Source organism: Mustela nigripes, chromosome 12, assembly GCF_022355385.1.
Source record: "Mustela nigripes isolate SB6536 chromosome 12, MUSNIG.SB6536, whole genome shotgun sequence".
Lineage (NCBI taxonomy): Eukaryota > Metazoa > Chordata > Mammalia > Carnivora > Mustelidae > Mustela > Mustela nigripes.
Window position 1 is genome coordinate 89,167,605 of NC_081568.1, and position 22,193 is coordinate 89,189,797.

Sequence of the window (22,193 nt, forward strand, 5' to 3'; positions counted from 1 at the left end):
TGGGCTGTCCACTATCACCACTGTTATTCAACATTGTACTAGAAGTCCTAGCCTCAGCAATCAGACAACAAAAAGAAATTAAAGGCATCCAAATTGGCAAAGAATAAGTCAAACTAACATTCTTTGCAGATGATATGATAGTTTACGTGGAAAACCCAAAAGACTCCACTCCAAAACTGCTAGAACTCATACAGGAATTTGGTAAAGTGGCAGGATATAAAATCAATGCATAGAAATCAGTTGCATTTCTAGGCACCAACAGCAAGACAGAAGAAAGAGAAATTAAGGATCCAAACCCATTTACAATGGCACCTAAAACCATAAGACACCTAGGAATAAACCTAACCAAAGAGGTAAAGAATCTGTACTCAGAAAACTATAAAGTATTCATGAAACAAACTGAGGAAGACACAAAGAAATGGAAAAACATTCCATGCTCATGGATTGGAAGAATAAATATTATGAAAATGTCTATGCTACCTAAAGCAATCTACACATTTAATGCAAAATACCATCAATTTTTTCAAAAGAAATGTAATCAAATTCTAAAGTTTATATGGAACCAGAAAAGACCCTGAATAGCCAGAAGAATGTTGAAAAAGAAAGCCAAAGTTGGTGGCATCACAATTCCAGATTTAAAGCTCTATTACAAAGCTGTAATCATCAAGACATTATGGTACTGGCACAAAAACAGACACATAGATCAATGGAACAGAATAGAGAGCCCAGAAATAGACCCTCAACTTTATGGTCAACTAATCTTCTATGAAGCAGGAAAGAATGTCCAATGGAAAAAAGACAGTCTCTTCAACAAATGGTGTTGGGAAAATGAACAGCCATATGCAGAAGAATGAAACTGGACCATTTCCTTACACCACACACAAAAATACACTAAAATAGATGAAAGACTTCAATGTGAGACAGGAATCCATCAAAATCCTTGAGGAGAACACAGGCAGAAACCTCTTCGACCTCGGCCACAGAAACTTCTTCCTAGAAACATCGCCAAAGGCAAGGGAAGCAAGGGCAAAAATGAGCTACTGGGTCTTCATCAAGATCAAAAGCTTTTGCACAGCAAAGGAAATAGTCAACAAAATCAAAAGACAATTGACAGAACAGGAGAAGATATTTGCAAATGATATACCAGATAAAGGGTTAGTATCCAAAATCTATAAAGAACTTATCAGACTCAACACCCAAAGAACAAATAATGCAATCAAGAAATGGGCAGAGGACGTGAATAGACATTTCTGCAAAGAAGACATCCAGATGGCCAACAGACACATGAAAAATGCTCCACATCACTTGACATCAGGGAAATACAAATCAAAACCACAATGAGATACCACCTCACACTAGTCAGAATGGCTAAAATTAACAAGTCAGGAAACAACAGAGGCTGGTGAGGATGCAGAGAAAGAGGAACACTCTTACACTATTGGTGGGAATGCAAGCTGGTGCAACCACTCTGGAAAGGTTCCAGAGTGGAACCTGGAATGCAAGCTGGTGCAACCACTCTGGAAAGGTATGGAGGTTCCTCAAAAAGTTGAAAATAGAGCTAACCTACAACACAGCAATCACACTACTAGGTATTTACCCTAAAGATACAAATGTAGCGATCCGATGGGGCACACGAACCCAAAAGTTTATAGCAGCAATGTCCACAATAGCCAAACTATTGAAAGAACCTAGATGTCCATCAACAGATGAATAGGTAAAGAAGATGTGATATATATATATATATATATATATATATATATTAGGAAGCCATCAAAAGAAATGAAATCTTGCCATTTACAATGATGTGGGTAGAACTAGAGGGTATTATGCTTAGCGAAATAAGTCAATCAGAGAAAGACAATTATCATATGATCTCCCTGATATGAGGAAGTAGAGAGGCAACATGGGGGGTTTGAGGGGTAGGAAGGGAATAAATGAAACAAGATGGGATTGGGAGGGAGACAAACCATAAGAGACTCATAACCTCATAAAACAAACTGGGGATTGCTGGAGGGTAGAGGGGTAGGGATAGGGTAGTAGGGTTATGGACACTGGGGAGGGTATGTGCTATGGTGAGTGCTGTGAAGTGTGTAAGACCAATGATTCACAGATCTGTTTACCCCTGGGGCAAATAATATATTATATATTAATAAAAATAATTAATAAAATTTCAAAAAAGAATAAGCTAACACTAGGCTCCCAAAGAGAGCACTGTGAGCTCTTAGGCAGTGAACAAGCAGAGAACAAAGTTTTTGTCTCAAATTCTCCCTCCTTACTCCCCATCAATAAATCATCATGGTTCCAGGCTAAGTGAAGTCAAGAAACCAAATTTAATAATGAATCTTCTCCCTCTCTCTTCTTGTAACACCTCACACAGATATATCTGTGTTGTTATCCACAGTAACACAAGAAGATCCACTTCCATAAGTAAATGTTCTATACCTCCATCTCCCCTATCTACCACCAAACAAGCTCATCTGGTCAGGGCCTGAACTGATGATGTCAATGATGATGGAAGAAACTGCATACCATGTGCCAACAGATTAGTGTTATCAACTGAACACTTAAATTAATTTATGCTGTGGAGAGGGCCTTGAGAACTCACTATTCCTTAATACGTAGGAATAACTCTAACAGTATGTATATTGCAAAAATGGCATCAGACTCATGGGGGCACACAAAGCTCCTTGGAACACCTAGAATATACCATGCACTACCTGTCCTGCTGAGGGGCCTCTGTATGTGGACAGAACACAAGAAAGAGCTAAGAGAGAAAATAATTGTGTCCTTAAAAGGCTTGCAGAATAGTTGAAGAGACAAAAACCTACATGAAATTTAAAAGCTGTAACAACCTTACAAAGTAACATGAGGGTACAAATGCATGAGTGAGAAGGTCTTTTCCCTCCTGGTTTCTAAGACTCTTCCAAAAGTCTCATCTCCCATAAGCTTTTGAAATTTTGATTTAGAGACACAAGACCTGACTTGAAGAACAAAATAAACAGCTTGGAAGAATTTAGACACATTTCCTTCCTTCCCTGCTCTCTCGTTGTTCCAGTCCCCAGGACTTGAGCCTTTTGAAGGCTGTTTGGATGTGGTCTCTATACAATCTTTTAACTCTTATTTTTATTAGCATACCAAGATACTCAATAGTTATCTTTACTCTTTTCTATGTAAGGGTGACGGTGATTCCAGACCTTAGTTTTTCTGGTTGCTTGTTTACTTTGCTCTGGCCCATGATTTCAAAAAAGCAGGTCATCCTGAAATCTTAAAATCCTGGACTTAGAGTCAGAGGACACACATTCCAACTTCACTTCTACTACTTAATTACCATGAGGAAGTGGTCAAATGCTTCCCTGAGCCTCAATGTCATCTATAAATTGGGAATTGTTACAGCAGAGAACAAATCAAATAGCATTTGTCGGACAGCATACAACACAGCAATGCTCAATATAATTGGTTCAAATGAGTATCATGCCAAGTGCTCTCTGCTTTGGAGTTTCTCAGAACAAGATAAGATCCATTGATTTATTCAGTTAACCAACACTTTGCTGAGCACCCAGTATCTGTCACACTCTGCACTAAGCATCTGGGAGAGCCACTAGAGCTATCAGTCATCCTATCACTACTAGACAGTTTCTTTTTCTCTTTTTTTTTTTTTTTTAAGATTTTTTATTTATTTATTTGACACAGAGAGCAAGAGACACAAGCAGGCAGAGCAACAGAGGCAGAGGGAGAAGCAGGCTCTCCACTGAGCAGGGAGCCCAGTTCAGGGCCTGATCCCAGGACCCTGGGACCATGACCTGAGCTGAAGGCAGTCACTCAACTAGCTGAGCCACCCAGGTGCCCCTACTAGACAGTTTCTATGTTCAAATTACCTCTCCTCTAGTATTTTCCCTTCTAAAAAACAGTTAAGAATGTATGTCACGTTTGCTTGTCAAAATTATATCTATTTGCAACATTTTGGACGGAATCCCATCCCTCCCTGGGCTTCATTATACATCACAGTTCCCACAGTTGGTGTTTTGTTAAGACACATTAATCAGCACAGTCTCCAAGAAATTCTCTCTTGGGTTTGACAAAGGAGAATTAAAATATATCTGGACTTTATCAAGCCTGGTGTTCAGGCTGCCATGGGAGACTGGAGCTGGTAAAGCTAAATTAAATTATTAATAATGGAAGTTTTCAGTAATCAAAGAAGAAAGCTGGTAATGAACAACTCACAGTGATAATGAGTAAGCATGTATCCTACACACCAGGACCCATCTGATGTTTATTCTGCAGTCTAGGTGTGCCCTGCTCATTCTACCACCACTGGATACCAAAAATGTAACAAGCAAATATCTGAAGAATAATAATTCGTGCTCAGTGGAGTCCTTAGTCATAACCAAATAAAGGCGGACTAGCTTCTTTTAAAGCTTGGATACATAGAGAACCTTTCTACTGAACAATTAATTACCCAAAGCAGTGTGACTTGGTACAAGTTTTATTGGTTACAAATGGGCAATAACACAGTTATTTGAAGCATCACTTTATACCATTAATTCCAGGGAAATCACATGCTGATTATTAAACTGGAAATATTATTAAAATAGAAAAGCCATAGCTGTTTGGACCCCAGGCAAGCCAATTAATGTAAATGACAACATAGGGCAGGAGTTTGAAAACATATTTTCCTGCAACTACTGGCAAAAATTATTGATTATATAAAATTAGTTCTGTATATCCTTAGGGGCCTCTACTTCCCCTCATCTATATTATTATTATTTTTTTTAAGATTTTATTTATTTATTTGACAGAGAGATCACAAGCAGGCAGAGAGGCAGGCAGAGAGAGAGAGAGAGAAGGAAGCAGGCTCCCCGCTGAACAGAGAGCCCGATGCGGGGCTCGATCCCAGGACCCTGGGACCATGACCTGAGCCGAAAGCAGAGGCTTTAACCCACCGAGCCACCCAGGTGCCCCCCTCATCTATATTAGTATAAAAAGAAAGTGAGTGCCCTCAAAAAAAAAGAGGGGGGTATGTGCTCGCTTCGGCAGCACATATACTAAAATTGGAATGATACAGAGAAGATTAGCATGGCCCCTGCGCAAAGATAACACGCAAAAAAAAAGAGGGGGGTAGAAAAGTGTAGAAAATAACATGATTTTCAACTCCTCTCTTCTAACACTCATCTTCTCCATCTGTTTGTTGTGGGAGTACAGTCTCTGTGCCATACACCATCACCCTGTCTACAGGGCTTCCAATAATCCACAAAAAAAGTAAGTGCTTCCAGTTCTGGAAAATACCTTGTTGCCCTGTGAGCTACTTCCATCCTAAAGAGAGAAGGAAGAAGAAAAGTGTTCACTGACTTCAATAATCACAGAAAGTTACACCAGTAGACACAGAAGAAGTATCTGAGAACTGGAAAAGATTTGATTCCGTGATCGCAAGAGAGGAAAGTCGTTCCATTTGGCCAAGCCTCAGATAAACAAAACTACAGTGGGAATGGCTGAGCCAACGGTTTTTCAATCTTCACACCCACACACTGGGTAAACATTCACCCCATTTCCATGGATGAAACACACTTCAGAGAGGTGACTTCCCTTTGGTTGAATTTGAAAACATTAAACTTCATAGTTTCAGTTTTTGTTTCCCCCTGAAAAACAGAGTTATCACAAACATATGGCATTTAAGGGTAGGACAAGGGATTTCTATCAGGTCAGATGAAGGAGATCACTGGACCTCAGGTGACCAAATGGAATTCATGTCTGAAATATTCTTATACCCAAAACTTCAGAATTACATGGTCAACCAACTTTCCAGGGATGTTCAAGGTTGTATCAGAAGCAGAGTCTCTGAAAAGCAGAGGCATATAACCCAAACCTGGGGCCAGTGTGTTAGAGTGTTTCTCTCCTGCCTCTTCTGTCCAGGCATCCCTATGGGGCTAGGAGCCTGTAAGTCTTGGCAACATATCCACATTCTAGACCATCCTCCAGACACCCAGAACCCTGGAATTTCCTGCTTCAAATGGCCTAAAGCTAGCTTCCAAGCATGGTGTGGGTCTTTATCCTCCTCTGAGCAGACTGCTTCATGGCCAGCATGCATAACCTCAGGCCTGAGAAGTGACCACGGGCAGTTGTTGGACTGTAGGTGTACAAAAAGCTTCAATGAGCAGTCTGTTTGTCTCTCCAAACAGGTTCCTACAAGACTCCTTCCGATGCACAATAGAGAAAGGGCAGAAAGAGCGGGGATAAGGCTGTGGGACAGGAGAGCTTCCTGTTCTGAACTCGTGTATGTTCCAGGTGGCCTAGAATAAGATAAACAACAGACAAACCAGTGCTGTTCGGTGATGCCAGAAAACATCTTCCCTCTCTCTCTTACACTCATGGTGACCAGGCCGCCGATGAGTATGAAATGGGATACCAGCTCAGACAAAGCCAATATCATCTTGCAAACTGGGATTAAAAGTCATCCTAACTGCACCTGACTGCAGGCATTGGTTTCCCTTATAACAACCCCTTGTCAACTCTGTGCCCAGATTCCATAAGTAATTGCCATCCATCGGCATCCAGCATTTTTCTTTCCCATCAGGTTCTTCTTTACTCATTAGACAATGTTTATGCTTGGTGCACCCAAGAAGTAAATAAAACTTCATTCTTGTCATATACAACAGACTTTGGGTATATAACAGAAAGCATCATATGTACTTCCAGCTTCTGTTGTTCATTGGCAAAGCTATCCAATCTGTTCAATCTGTAGGTTGGCATCCTAATAAAAAGCATAAAAAATAAAATGCAACCTAAGAAACTAGAGAATCATCAGAAATCTACAAAAATACCAAATCACATTGGATACCAGGGCTCCTACATGAGGTAGAAAATCAAAGCCAAATAGTAAACAGAAGTTTAAAAGAAAACATTGTGATGGCCCTTTCTCGATGCAAGCCTGCACTGGGCCTGGGAATGCAGGATTTCAACAGGACCAGTAAGTGTTTTCCAAGAAGCTCACACCCTAGAGGAGGGAGTTTCTGGTAAGGCCTAAGGCCACATCCTTGGCACCTGGTTGATGTGTCTCCCCTGCTGATTCTTGGCGAATTCCAGGGGCCTGATCTCATCTCACAGCTGTTATACAACACACACACACACACACACACACACACACACACACACTTTCTTCCCACAGTACTTCCCGTCAGTCCTACCTCCTACCATTACTGACACTAGCAGTTCTTAAACACGACCACACATTACAGTTACCCTAGGAGCTTCTCTAACATACAGATTCCTAAGCAGCACCCCATAGAGACTGAATCAGCAGGTCTGGGGTGAGGCCAGGACATTTCTATCCTTAGAAAACAATCCAGAGGACTATGAACACTCAATATTATAAGCCCTGGAGGAGCTCAGCTAGAGCAACACAGGCAAGCCAGCAGGCTGGGGTCTTCCCAGAAGGAATTGAAGGGGCCAGGCCCAATCCCCTGGCATAAGACACCACAACCAAGAGCCATCCTTTCCTGCCATGGCCAAGCTCCAATGGGCTGACAATTCTAACACATTCTAGATGGCTTCTGTGTGTGTTCCCTATTTGAGCTTTATTCATAACAGGAAGTACACACATGCAGCAAGGTCATGAAAACTTTACAATGAGCCACTTTTTTACTAAGAGTCTTGAATCCCTAACCCAGTGAGAAAACGGCTCTTGTGAATTCGGTTCTGACCCACCTCTCTCCCTTCTCTCCCTCTTCCTCCCCCATCCCACCCACACACACCTTGTAATCCGTGGGGCTTTCATTTAATTAATGATTTTCATCGAACAGAGGCCTAACCCTTCCAGGAGAGCACATCAATATCTACAGGAAACCATGTAATTTTTCTATTTGTGAAATGAATCAAATGTTTTCAAAGGATAAGAATGCTGCTAGCTTCATCTTTGATTCATTCCAAATACTGATGGGAAGAAATTATAGTTATCATTCAACTTGAATTTCGTGTCTTACAGAGAGCCTAGTGTAATCAGAAAGAAGGCTAAGTTTATGAGTGAAATGAGTCAGGTAGAAAGTCCTTCTCATCAGTGGAAGGGCTGAGCACAGGAACTCAATCATCAGTCCTCCTGTTACCATCACAGGCCAGCCCAAAGACAGGGCAGCTGTGCAGAGAGCAGAAGAGGCACAAAGAGCTTCCCCCACCCCAGCCCCAGCACAGTTCGGTGTTACCCAGGAGGGGACCATAATACCTGCAGGGAAAGCCACTTCTCCTGGGAGCCTGGCTGCCAGATGTTGCACAGAGCTCAGAGATGGACTGTACAAGACAACCCTCTGATCCTGACAGCCAAAAACCTCAACACAAAACAAGGGAGAAGGTCAATGCAAAGCATAGCATCTCAGGGACCACCCATCATGCTGAAATGCTTTGCAGGGAGAACCTAAAAATAAAAAGACCAGACCCAAATGGGGAAAATGAACCCACTTCCCAAATGCATACTAAGCAAAAGAAACACTGCTCAATGTATTTGATTAACTTATGCCCCATTTCTCTTGCTTCATTGTTCTTTTAGTTAAGCTTCAGATAATTTTCCTAAGGTCATTTAAAAGTGAGACTGAATGCTCACCCTCCATAAATCCTGACTTCCATAAATCATAAGACAAAAGCTATGTATAATTCCATTTGTGTAAACATAAATTTGTCATGGAATAACTTAATTTGAATAAAACATGCACAGAGACATTACCATGGGTCCATTTGGGATGGTCCAAGATTTCTGTTCCTGTCATTTTACTTTTTTCTACTATAAACATTTGTCACTTGTATGCTTTCCATGCTTTAAAGATTTTTATTTATTTATTTATTTATTTGATAGACAGAGAGAGATCACAAGTAGGCAGAAGGCAGGCAGAGAGAGAGGGGGAAGCAGGCTCCCCGCTGAGCAGAGAGCCCGATGTGGGGCTCGATCCCAGGACCCTGAGATCATGACCCGAGCTGAAGGCAGAAACTTAAACCACTGGGCCACCCAGGCGCCCCTACTTTCCACGCTTTAAAAAGGAGGTGAAAAAGGAAGTTTTTTACCAATGGAATTTATCAACATCAAACATTAAGTGAATTATCTCCAAACCTGAGAAACAAATGGCTAACATGAGACTTCTGATCTCATCACTTCTTTGGCTGTGTTATTCGCCACCAACAAAGTCAACCTCAGCAACACTCCCCCCCCCACCCCCACCCAGCCCTCCCGCAACTAGCGGAGTGGAAGTATTTGCCTACAACCTTATTTTGAACCATAGGGACACGATGAGCACAAATGACAGCTTCCTTACTCTCCTGAAATAGCCACTGATTCCACAAATTATCTGCTTGTCATGTTCTTCAAGATAGAGACCCTCAAAGATAAATAAGGATGTCTCCTATCAATGAATTGAAAAATACATTCATTTAAAAATGACTCAGTGTCACAACTGACATTTCAATTGTGTAGCTCTTGCTTCCACGTTTAATGGAGGCCATAAGGCCAGAGGCAGATACCAAATGTTCCCTAAGGCAACTTCCACTGGTTCTATTCATCTCCCTCTGACTTCAAGACAATGCTTAAAAATAAATGTTGGGTTTAGCATTTTACAAAGGCTTCTTTTGTTGTAAGATTTTATTTATTTATTTGAGAGAGAGAGAGAGAACACAGTGGGAGAGGGAGAAGCAGACTTCCACTGACATGGGGCTCCTGGGATCATGACCTGAACCAAAGGCAGATGCTTAACCGACTGGGGCACCCGGGTGCCCCAACACCTTCATCTTTCTTTTCATTTAGGAAAATTCCAAAGTATATTCTCAAATATACTTCTGACTTCCAATAAATAGCTCCAGTGCCCACTGCACAAAAATTTTAAGTGAAACTCCTTATTTCATGTCAGAGGTCATTGTACATAGTCTCTTTCTGCCCCCCACGCAAGCTTTCAGCCGTGCCCCTGCAGCCATACTCCTGACTCTGCCCCTGGCAGCCTGCTCCCTCCATCCTCCCCACAATGTTCTGCATCTTCGGCCTCCACCTTCTCCTCCTACAGGACAAAGGCAATCATCTCTTTTGGAAAGAGATCATTTATTAATGCTGCTCCTCCCACAGTTCTCCTTTCTTTTATTGCCTAACTACTTGAAAGAATCATTAACTTTCCTAGAATCCATTTCCTCTTCTTGTTTTCTTCTAGAGCTCCTAAAAACAGGCTTCTGCCCTAACCCATGTAGCACAACCATTCTCAGAAAAGGCCACAAGGGACCCACTCACTACCACCCAGGGCTCTGCTCTCAATTTATTCTGCTTGGAATCCCAAACCAAGGGTGAGTCCCACGAAACTTCTTCTGTTTCTTCCTTGCCATCACACCACATCCTCCTGCCCTACTTGTGGCTGCACCTACTCAATCTGACTCAGCAGCTCCCTCCTTTAGTCCCTTCTTCTGCAGACTCTCTCTTAGCATGCATCCCACATCCCCAGCAAATCCCATCTGTGAGGGGACTTCCAGCCTAGAACACCCAGCCCAGCCCATGTCCTAATACTGAGTCACTAGCCTGGTCCAACTGCCTATTGGATATTCTCATACAGAAAGCCTGAAAATAGCCTGATATGTAGAAGAGGATGAGTTTTCTATACCAACAGTTGTAGGACCTTGGGAACAGCATGAGTTCCAATTATAATATTTATATAATTTATATAATAATTATAGTGCTTACTTCATGGATTTGCTAGTGAAGATTCAGTAACATAGATGTAAAAAATCCAACTCATTTATATTCACTCAACAAATGTAAAGAGCACTTACTATGTGTCAGACAAGCTTGTAACGCAGCAATTTACAAATAAGAACCCATTTTATCTTCACAAGGACTCTGTGAGTCAAGTTCTATTATTTCCATTTCACAGATGAGAAAACTGAGGCACATTCAACTTAGGTGACTTCCCCAATCACACAGCTAGTAAGTGTCAAAGCCTGACTCCAACCCAGGCAGTCCAGCTCCAAAGTTCATACTCTGGACTCCTCACAAAGCTGCCTCTCACTATCCTGCCTTTCTGCCTCTTGATGGACTATAGAAATCCAATAATCGTAATTAAATCAAAAACCCAGAACATAAGAGCACCTTCCACTTCAAAACCCTTTCCTGAACTCTTGTTGATGAGCAACACCAATCTAAAAATTGCAACCTCATCGTCAGCTTTATTTCCTCTCTCACCCCCGGAGCCCACTCTTGCCAAGTTCTACTGCACCCACCTTGGAAACAGCAGTCCTGTTCCCACTTCCAGAGCTTCAGTCCCAGCCTAGTTCACGGCCACCTACATTACTTTTTTAAAAAAGAAAGAAAAAAAAAAACCTTCCTCTATAATATTGGGACTACTGAAATATGAATAAAGGCTGCAGACCAGATAATAGTTGTATAATATAATATAATATAATATAAGTATAAATTTCCTGATATCAATGATACTGAAGATATATATATAAAACAATGACTTTCATATATATATATGAAATGACTTTAAAATATATATATATATGAAAGTCATTGTTTTGAAATATATATGAAAGTCATTGTTTTTAGGGAATACCCACTAAAATGTTTTACAGGTAAAGAGGTATGACGTGTGCAACTTACTCTTAAATGGCTTAGAGAAAAACTCCTAGTAAAAATGTATACAGTAGAGAATGAGAGAATGATAAAGCAAATGCGGCAAAATGTCAACAATTGATAAAACCAGTTGAAGGACAATTTGAAGCTCTTTGACTATTTTGCAACTTCTCTCTATATTTAAAAGTATTTCCAAAGAAAAAGTTAAAAAAAAAAAAAAAAGAAAAGAAAGCAGTTTCCTTGCTGTCCCTAAGACACATAGATCTGACCACCACACTGTCCTGCCACTCCATTCCCCAGTGCCCCTCACCAAAAATGGGAAAGGTTCGCCATGCACACAGTAAAGTTCACCGGACTCAGATGGCTTGCAAAGCAACCCCTGCTTCTATTCCAGTCTCCCAGTACCTTTCCCAAGGACACGCACAAGCTGCCTCTTCCCCATACTTAGGTTCTTCAAGCCCCCTGACACCACCCTAGACCAACCCTGGCATTCCCCTGCTTGCAGGCTTATGAAGTGGCCACCTGTTTTGCCTAGACTACAGCCCACTTTCTTCCTCAAGACAAACATCAAAGTCCTATCCTTCCCACGACACCGAATGTGAATCCTCTTTCTTTCAAAATGGCTTCCAAGATCCACTCAGCTGGAATTGGTTCATCTTAGCCTGCCTTCCCAAAGCAGGCGTTTATCACTGTGTGCCTACCTCTCCTCAGCCCTGCATGAGAAATCTTATCTTGTCTTTAACCCAGGAGATGAGGAATTTGCAGAGGCTGATAATAATGTGATTTTCATCTTTCATCACAGGAGGCTGTGCCCCACCATACATAGTTCTGCAGAAATTGTGTGTTTCAGAATTCAAAAAATGTGTGCAGCTGGGGTTAATCAGGGATCTGGGGCAACAGTTATGAAGGGACAAGTGGAAGACAGCAGCTCTGGCAAGGAGAACTGAACACGCAAGTTTTTGTGGGGCATGTCCCCACTCTCCACAGCTCCCTCCTCTGAAGAAAAGCCTTCCCATGCTCAGTAACACTTCCCAAGCTAGGCTCTATTCCCCTAGCACAACCTTCCTGTACGAAGCTGCTGCCCCTTTTGAGGGCCCCTTGTTACAGTCAGTGTGTTTTATGGCACCTTGAAACAGTATTATTTAACTCCTTAGAAAGTTCTAGGTAAACAGCTAAACAAGGATGCTCATGGACAAATAGACAGAGAGCTCCCTTTGCCCCTCAAGCTATCTTTCATGTATTGTCACCCTCCCTCTCATCCTGTCCCTGTCTTTCTTCTGCCACACAAAGGTCTAGACAGATAAGGGCTCGGTACCACCTGTCTCTTCCTCCTACTGAGAGAGACTGAGGTTCAAGGGAGGTAAAGGGTCTTGCCAAAGGTTATGGAACCTTAAAGTGGCTCCAAGTTTGTTAGCTGATCTGTATACTCTACATATGGGGTTTAGGACCAAAGTCTAAGACCTAGGAGTTGGCACATAGTTACTGTCAGAAAAGTAGATGGCATTCCTAAAGCAGAATAGGAGGAAAATAAAAGACCAAAGTTAGGAGCTTGGGAAAATCTGCATTTAGGTCAGATTGGGGTCCCCAGATGTGACCTTTCCAATAAAACTCCAAGGACTTACTTCCTAAAACTCATCCTACCGTGAGGAACATGAACATTCACCACTCTTGAGTCAGACCTAAATAAAAGACCCATTGTTTTTGTCTCTCACCTATTCAGCAAGTATTGATTGAACTACTCCAGGTGCTGAGGATACATAAGTGTGCCCCCAAAACTAAGCCCCTATGTGCAGAGAATTTACCAGAACTAGACATTACTTTTGTAATCTTGTGGTATCTGAAAACTCAGACTTCCTAGAGAAAATTATTTATCCCCTATGAACGTCACTTCCCTCATCTGTTAAATGGGAATATCAAAAATCTCATCATCCATTTCCCATAGGATTGCAGTGAGAATGGGTCACCTGTATGGGCCCAGTAGAGAGCTTCGCTTTCATCAAGAAGTGGCGATATGTAATTATGATTACACACTACCCTAAAACCAGAGTCACCATTCACTTATCCCTTAGAACTAAACCCGAATAATCCTGTTACCATATCCTAAATCTAGTCATTCAGAATCAAACCCTCATGATTTTTTTCTCTTTCTGCATTCCACTGTGTAACAGACTCAGTACTTTTATCCTCACTTCAAGCAATGATGATATGTAGATCCACGGGTTTTATAGGCAAGTTTTATATCTTTACTATACATGTTAAGTTCATAAGTAATTACTAAAATTTAAAAGGTCCATTCATGTGATAGAGCACCTAAAATTAACTCAGATATCACTGGAAGTATTCTGGGTCTACTTTGGGCAACACTTGTCCATATGCTCAACTTTGCAGAGCTGATGTCAATATCTAAATTTGGTTTATTTAAATGAAACTCATTTTGCAGAGCTCCAAAGTCTGCCATCCTCTCAGTCTCATTCTCCGCTTCTCCCCTCAGCATTTCTGCCCAGCATGACCATCACAGGCCCCGAGCTTCTGCCCTTGAAACCAGATCATGTCTTGCCAAGGGATTCCCGTGTCACTTGGAAGAAATGCAAAGACCTGGGGCGCCTGGGTGGCTCAGTGGGTTAAAGCCTCTGCCTTCAGCTCAGGTCATGATCCCAAGGTCCTGGGATCGAGCCCCACATTGGGCTCTCTGCTCAGCAGGGAGCCTGCTTCCTCCTCTCTCCAACTGCCTCTCTGCCTACTTGTAATCTCTGTCAAATAAATAAATAAAATCTTAAAAAAAAAAAAAAAGAAAGAAAGAAAGAAAGAAATGTAAAGACCTTACTGTGCTCTGGAAAAACCCTACATGATCTGGCCTCTGCTTGTCTCCACACCATGTTTCCTCCCACTCTCCTCAATGCAGGCATGGTCATGGCCACACTGAATACGATCCCAATACTCTGCGTCAGCCCCTCCTCCACTCGCAGCAGTTTTTCCAGATTCTCACAGCTCACTCCCTTACTTCAGAAGCCTTTCCTGAACACCCACTCACTCACCCATCACTGTCTTAGTATCACCTTGTTTTATTTTCTCCATAACACTTATCACTCCCAAACGTCAAATGAAGTTTTTATGCATTTGTTTACTGTCAAAGTCCAGTAAATTACAAGCCTCAGGAGGGCCTGCATTTTGCAAACACTGTACAACTACTACATAAGTGATGCCTAAAATAGCATGGAAACCACTCAACAAATATTTGTTGAGAGGATGAAAATATATGGATGCGGAGTATTCTCTCTAACATGTTCATCTGCAGTTTCTCTGGGACTTGAAGGGTGCAAAATAAAAAATACAAGCCTGGACTTTAAGAAAAAGGAAAGCAAAAAAGGAAAAACACATGAAAACAAGACCAAAGACACAGGAACCCACCCACCAAAGTCCTCCAAATGCTACTATTCAAGTATTAGCCCCCAAATGCAGAAATCAGTTAAGGAAATACAGGTCAGGGATGGATACGGATAGAACTGGGAAAGAACTAACTTCATTATGTAAAAATCTGTGGTGTTTGATTTAATTTAAAAAAAGGGAGTAGGACTGTAGAAGTAAATAAATAAAGTTAAATTTTAATTTAGCCTTTCATGACAAACTATTCCTTTATAGAGCTTTAAAAGCCGAGTGGTGAGTTAACTAGGTAGAATTTGGGGTGTTTTTCTTCAGCCCAGTCTATGGAAGTGCTAAGGAACAGTAAAACTGCCAAAACAGAGCCTGCTAAAATGAAGAAAAAGAATGAAATAATATGTAATAAACTGGAGCCCGAATTCACAGCCTCCCTCTATCTATACCGTTTGACCCATAACTTTCCTTCACTTTAACCCTGAGTCCTACCATGACTTGCTTTGGCCAGTGGGATGTTATCAAACATAACACAAACAGAGCATCAAAAAGCACATGTGTATTGCCATCCTACCCTCTTGCACGACTGGGCTGGATGACCTGTGCACCCCAGTCACTACACTGGGAACGTGCCTAGACTAGTCTGTTAGAGGGATGAGAGCATCGATGAGACGCATGCGGAGTGGTCTGAGTTTTCCCAATCAAGGACACCTTAGATGGCCAGCTAACCACTAACACATGAGTAAGACCAACTAAATAATCAGACTCTGGGTTAGATAAGCAGAATTTCCCTGGCTAAACTGCAGACCTGTAAAACAATAAATGGCTGCCATTTTAAGACACTAACGTTTTGGAGTACTTCCTTACACCACCACAGCTAACTGATGCAACTTGGATAATTACCCTCCAAATAACCAAGAAATGAAAAGTCAAGGTTGGGAGGGATCTCCCTAAATTTAAATTCAAAGTCACAATTTTAAAATATTTTCTTCACAAATCAAAAGAATTAAAATAACAAGTTACCTAAGAAAAAGAAATGTTCATTTTCTGGTTAAAGTTTTTAAAGTCATTTGAAAACAATAGAATTATGAGGAAATACGTTCAATATAATTGCAATTCAAAAACTGAACTACTAGCATCCCCTTAAATTATAAACGTGGGGTAATCTTTCACAAGCATAAGTATGTTACACCCAGTAGACTGTTGGTTTCCTTTGTGGGCGCCAATAAAAACAAAATGGAACCACATATGTTCACTTCAACCTTCAGTAATTCTTCCCTAACCTCATCACAGGGGACTTGTGATTTCCACAGCGCTGAAGCTTATTTTCATTAAAGGAAACTATTCCTTCTTTCATCTTTAAAAAATTTTTTTTCCATTTTATTTTTTTTAATTTCTTTTCAGTGTTCCAGAATTCATTATGCACCACACCCAGTGCTCCATGCAACACGTGCCCTCCTTAATACGCACCACCAGGCTCCCCCAACCCCCCACCTTCCTCCCCTCCAAAACCCTCAGTTTGTTTCTCAGAGTCCACAGTTCCAAATTCGCTGAAAGAACTGTAGCTAAAATACGCCAATGATAATTTGCTTCTATTCAGACTTCTGTCCTGACATAAGCCCTACCTTTTTCCCCTTAGAAGGTTATTCATCTGTCTTTCCTGCCTATTTCCCAGGAGGACTGCACTAATGTATCGGCTGTCACATCACAGAAATGAATAACAAAGCAGACACCCAAAGAAGGCTCGCTGTTTGAAAAGGTTTTCTCACCCAACCTCCTTCTCACTCACAGCCTCATACCCAGCCCAGGAGAAGTTTTAGTTCATGCCGAATACATTTTATAGTCTGTTCCATAAAAACATACATCTTTGTAGGAGAATAAGCCGACCACGTTAAGAATACTATTAAAGATACAGTACTAAGTCCTCCCTATGCTTCGTCTCATGTGCTCCTCCTATGTCGTGTCTTAGTTTGTTCCAAAATCCCACAGACAAAATACCATAGAATGGGGAGGCTTACCCACAACAGAAATTGATTGCTCACGGTTCTGGAGACTGCAAGTCCGAGGCCAGAATGGTCAGGGAAGGGCCTTCTTCCAGGCTGCAGATTTTTCTTTGTACCCTCAAATGGGAGCAGGGCCTCGAGAGCTCTATGGGGCCTTTCCTGTGAGGGCATTAACTCCATTTATTAGGGCTTTGTTTTATGACCTAATCACCACAAAGGCCCCAACTCCTAATACTATCGTACTGGCCATCAGGATTCCAACATATGAATTTGGGGGGATCCAAACATTCAGCCTAGAGCATGTGGTAAGCGGAGTGTAGATTCTTGTCTCCCTTTCACAGGCAAGGAAACAGACTGGGGGCGGCAATGTGACTTCCTGAGGTTTCTCTTTTGTACAATGACTAAATTAGAATTCAAACCCAAGTTCAGAGTCTCTTCCTATGCAGTATGATCTGAATAATACAAGGTAGGAAAATTCAAAACACTGTTTTTTCCAGAAAAGATGAAGATCAGAGATGTGTGTAAGATTAAATGTAAAGAGCAGATAAGCACAGGCGGGAGAAGAAACAACAGAAGCATTTATATTTTCATTGGACAATTGTGTAAGAAAAGCAGCCACTAACTAGAAACATTTCCAGAATATTCTATAGAACACAACAGAAAACTGTGTAATTTTACATTATGTTATATATCGACAACAGCAGAGCAACAAAGAACAAAGTGAGGATTATCCTACAACTGTGCTCAACAATCACATTTTCACCTCCTGTTCATGTTCTAAATGTGCTATTGTGGGTTGTTGTTCTTTATGCAACAAAGGCTATTAGAGTTAATCATTGTGTATCCAAATTATATTTAGGAGAGGCAGTACTACAGGTAATTGAATATGCAGGTTAATAGAGATTACTAAACATAGTAACGCCTCATTTATTTCAAACTCTGCTGAAAACTTGAATGTTCTAGAACCAGGTTTAGCAAGCTTTTTTCTGTAAAAGGTCAAATCACAAATAGTTGAGCCTTGTGGGCCAGAAAAGCACTATGGCAACTACCAAACGTTATCCCTATTGGTCCAAAAACAGCAGAAGGCTATATATAAACTAATGAGTGTGACTGTGTTCCAATAAAACTTTATTTACAAAAACCAATTTGGCCCACAGGCAGTACTTTACCAAAACCCTGCTCTAATACATAACACTCGCCTTAAAGGGAAAAAATGAACTCACCTTCTTACTTACTCTCAAGAGAACTAACACCCTGAGTGAATGCCCATGTCTCATGTTATACACAATTTTTTAAAACTGGACTATTTTCTTGCTTATAATCCACAGCAAAAGAGAACCACGAATTTCAAGCCAGGGATACCAACAGAGACTAGCAGAGGGAAGGCCAAAAGCCTTTAGAACAGAAAGAGAGGACTGAAACAGCAGAGCAGCCTGGACCAGCTAGTTTAGGGGAAAAACAATTTCCCTAAACCCCTTAATATCATCTTAATCATTTCAACATCCCCTGACTCAGTATCACTTACTTATAGCAAATTTCCATCTCTCTTGGTCATAATGATGATGACTCTGAATCCTAATGATGACTCTGGATCACTAAAGGAAAAAATTCTCTCTTTTTTTTTTTTTTTTTAAGAGTTTATTTGTTTATTGACAGACAGAAGTCACAAGTAGGCAGAGAGGCAGGCAGGGGGTGGGGAAGCAAGCTCCCGGCTGAGCAGAGAGTCCGACATAGGACCCTGGGATCATGACCTGACCTGAAGGTAGAGGCTTTAATCCACTGAGCCACCCAGACGCCCCTCCACTTAATCTCTTTAAGACAGAAGAAACACAGAGACATATAGAATCTATTAAGAAAACCCTGTCAAAATTGGCTATTAGACGTTTCAAAAATGACTGAATAAACTTCAGTTATCTAAAATATTTATTTTATGAAACAGCCAATTCCCCCCAGATAACCATAATAGGAAGACAAACATTTATAAAGCACTTACTACAAGTCATGCATCATTACAACTATTTTATATATATTAATTTATTTAATGTACTATTTCTACCCCATTTTTCAGATAAAAAAACTGAGGTACAGGGGGATTAACACAGGTAACACAGCTATAAAGTGGCAGAGAGGAGATGTGAACCCAAGCAGAGTGGCTCCAGACACCATTTCTTTTTCAATTACTGCATGAAGCCCAGGCATTACCTTAGAACCATACAGGGGTGTTTTATTTCAAAGACCATGAACCTGCTAAGATACATGTAAAATCTCTACTCAATATAATATGATCTTCAGAATCTAAAGATTAAGACATGTCAGTGTTTTTTAATGCCTTGGGATAAAAACTCTTAAGTGTCTATTCTTTTTTGTCCAGTTCCACCAAAATAAAAATTGTGTCTGGACATTAGATGGAGGAGATTTTGTTCTTTTTCCAATGTTACATTTAAAATTGTTTTTGGAATGAGCCAGAACAATAAACAAGTAAATGGGATTGTGGGAAAATTCTTTTTAGGGACTCTCAGTTCAATCAGATAAATATAAGGATGTCAAATAATTTAGTCCTTCTATTTCTTAGGTCAGGATGTGAAGATTAAAACAGATTTTTATATGTCATCTTTATTTCTTAAATAGCTAAATTGTAAATATGTTTTATGTGGAAGGAAAGTTATTTGGTTGTTAAAATAACTGAGGTTATTACTGGCTTATCACCCAACAAAAATATTTGACCCTAATATATCCAGAGTAAAGGACTAAAATCAGCTTATTATGTTCCATTAAAAGAAAATGTAAAGTTTATGGAGAGGTTTTTTCAATAGCAATTACCTAAAAAAATATTTCTGGTTACAAAACAGGCATCTGTGTTCTGTTTTTATTTGTGCCATGAATATTTTTGCTAATATCTGGAAGTTCAGAGCAAAGAGAAATCTTTTATCTTCTAGAAAACAGAGAGGCAACAAGCCAAGCTTCTCCTAGTTCCACCATTTGCTCAACTCCATGCAACAAATGGTTCTCCAAAAACTATGCACTGTCTTCACAACCCTTTTACCCAATAAGAAGTTAACACTTACTGTACAATTTATAAAATACTCAAGGAACTAGAAAGAGTGGGGAAATTGTGATCAGGCATTTTCTCCTTATTGCCGGTTTTTCATTTTCTCCCACAGTTTTCTAAAACTACAAAGCAAGGGATTCAAATACCCAACCCAGAAGAGGATGGTTTAGATGTGTAAGAAAAACATCCCATTACCTCTTTTTTCATTACAGGACATAAAGATTAAATTGACAATCTTTATAATCATAATTTTCATAAAATTACTATTTTACTATTACTATTATTTTAATAGTCTTGGAAAACTGCAAACATAAGAGATTAAGAATTTAAAAGTAAAATCGTATTCTTCTTTTCTCCTAGATGGTAAAGATTGTATGTTTTTAATTTAACTTTTGGTCAGTGGTTACAAGCCCTATATTCTATGTGGACATATTAGGAAACAGAGAGGAAGTCAGAGGGAAGGAAAGGAATAAAAGGAAACAAGAAAGAGAAAAGAAGGTAAGTATAGTAGAAATCAGTTGTCTGATCACCACACCAACTTTAAATTTTCTGTGGACAGAAATAGGACTGCACGCCCTAGCTAGGTGAGACTATGTGACCAAATTTCTGGCCACAACAATGTGAGCAATTCTTTGGGTGTTTTCCTTCTGGCACAGATCTGGCAAGATCTGGCAGTAACAAGAGCAGGGCACTGAGAACACCACTTGAGTGAGAGGAATGTACCCATCAAGAATATCCATTTTATGGCTAAAATCAACAAGTCAGGAAATGACAGATGCTGGCGAGGATGCGGAGAAAGGGGAACCCTCCTACACTGTTGGTGGGAATGCAAGCTGGTGCAGCCACTCTGGAAAACAGCATGGAGGTTCCTCAAAATGTTGAAAATAGAACTGCCCTATGACCCAGCAACTGCACTATTGGGTATTTACCCTAAAGATACAAACGTAGTGATCCAAAGGGGCACATGCACCCGAATGTTTATAGCAGCAATGTCCATAATAGCCAAACTATGGAAAGAACCTAGATGTCCATCAACAGATGAATGGATCAAGAAGATGTGGTATATATACACAATGGAATACTATGCAGCCATCAAAAGAAATGAAATCTTGCCATTTGTGACAACATGGATGGAACTAGAGCGTATCATGCTTAGCGAAATAAGTCAAGCAGAGAAAGACAACTATCATATGATCTCCCTGATATGAGGAAATGGTGATGCAACATGGGGGCTTAAGTGGGTAGGAGAAGAATCAATGAAACAAGATGGGATTGGGAGGGAGACAAACCATAAGTGACTCTTAATCTCACAAAACAAACTGAGGGTTGCTGGAAGGAGGGGGGTTGGGAGAAGGGGGGTGGGGTTATGGACATTGGGGAGGGTATGTGCTATGGTGAGTGCTGTGAAGTGTGTAAACCTGGCGATTCACAGACCTGTACCCCTGGGGATAAAAATATATGTTTATAAAAAATAAAAAATTTTAAAAAAAAGAATATCCATTTTACTAAATTGATGCAGCTACCATGAAAAATAGTATGGACATTCCCCCAAAAAGTTAAAACTGATCTACCATACGATCCTGCAATTCCACCACTAAGGATATCCCCAAAAGAAATAAAAGCAGGGTGCTGAATATCTGTTCTCCCATGTTTATAACAGTGTTATTCATAATAGCCAAGATATGGAAACAACCTATGCATCCTGGAGGGATGAATGGATGAAGAATGGGACATATAAATATATACTGGAACATTACTCATCCATAAAAAAGAAAGGAAATCCTGCCTTTAGTGACAACATAGGTGAAACTTGAAGGCATTATGCCAAGCAAAGTAAGGCAGGCAGAAAAAGACAAATACTAGATGATCCCACTTACATGAGGAATCCACAAAGGCCAAACTCATAAAAATAAAATAGAATGATGGTTGCCAGGGGCCAGGGGGTGGGGGAGAAGGAAAGATACTGGTCAAGAGTACAAACTTCCAGTCATAAAATGAATAAGTTACAGGGATCTAAAGTATACCATAGCGATTATAGTTAATGACACATTATATTCTTGAAATTTGCTAGGAGCATAAATCTTAAGAGTTCTCACCACAAAAGAAGAAGAAGAAGAAGAAGAAGAAGAAGAAGAAGAAGAAGGAGAAGGAGAAGGAGAAGGAGAAGGAGAAGGAGAAGGAGAAGGAGAAG

At 40.5% G+C, this 22,193-nt stretch overlaps 1 protein-coding gene and 1 non-coding gene across 6 annotated transcripts in view; one reads left to right on the forward strand and one right to left on the reverse strand.

Moving 5' to 3' along the window:
• LOC132028661 (cAMP-specific 3',5'-cyclic phosphodiesterase 4D-like) overlaps positions 1 to 22,193 on the reverse strand; it is a 907,530-nt gene that overhangs the window by 849,059 nt on the left and 36,278 nt on the right. The window lies entirely within an intron of this gene.
• LOC132028947 (U6 spliceosomal RNA) lies at positions 5,019 to 5,128 on the forward strand. Its single transcript, XR_009407601.1, has one exon. It is a non-coding gene; the product is annotated as a U6 spliceosomal RNA (small nuclear RNA).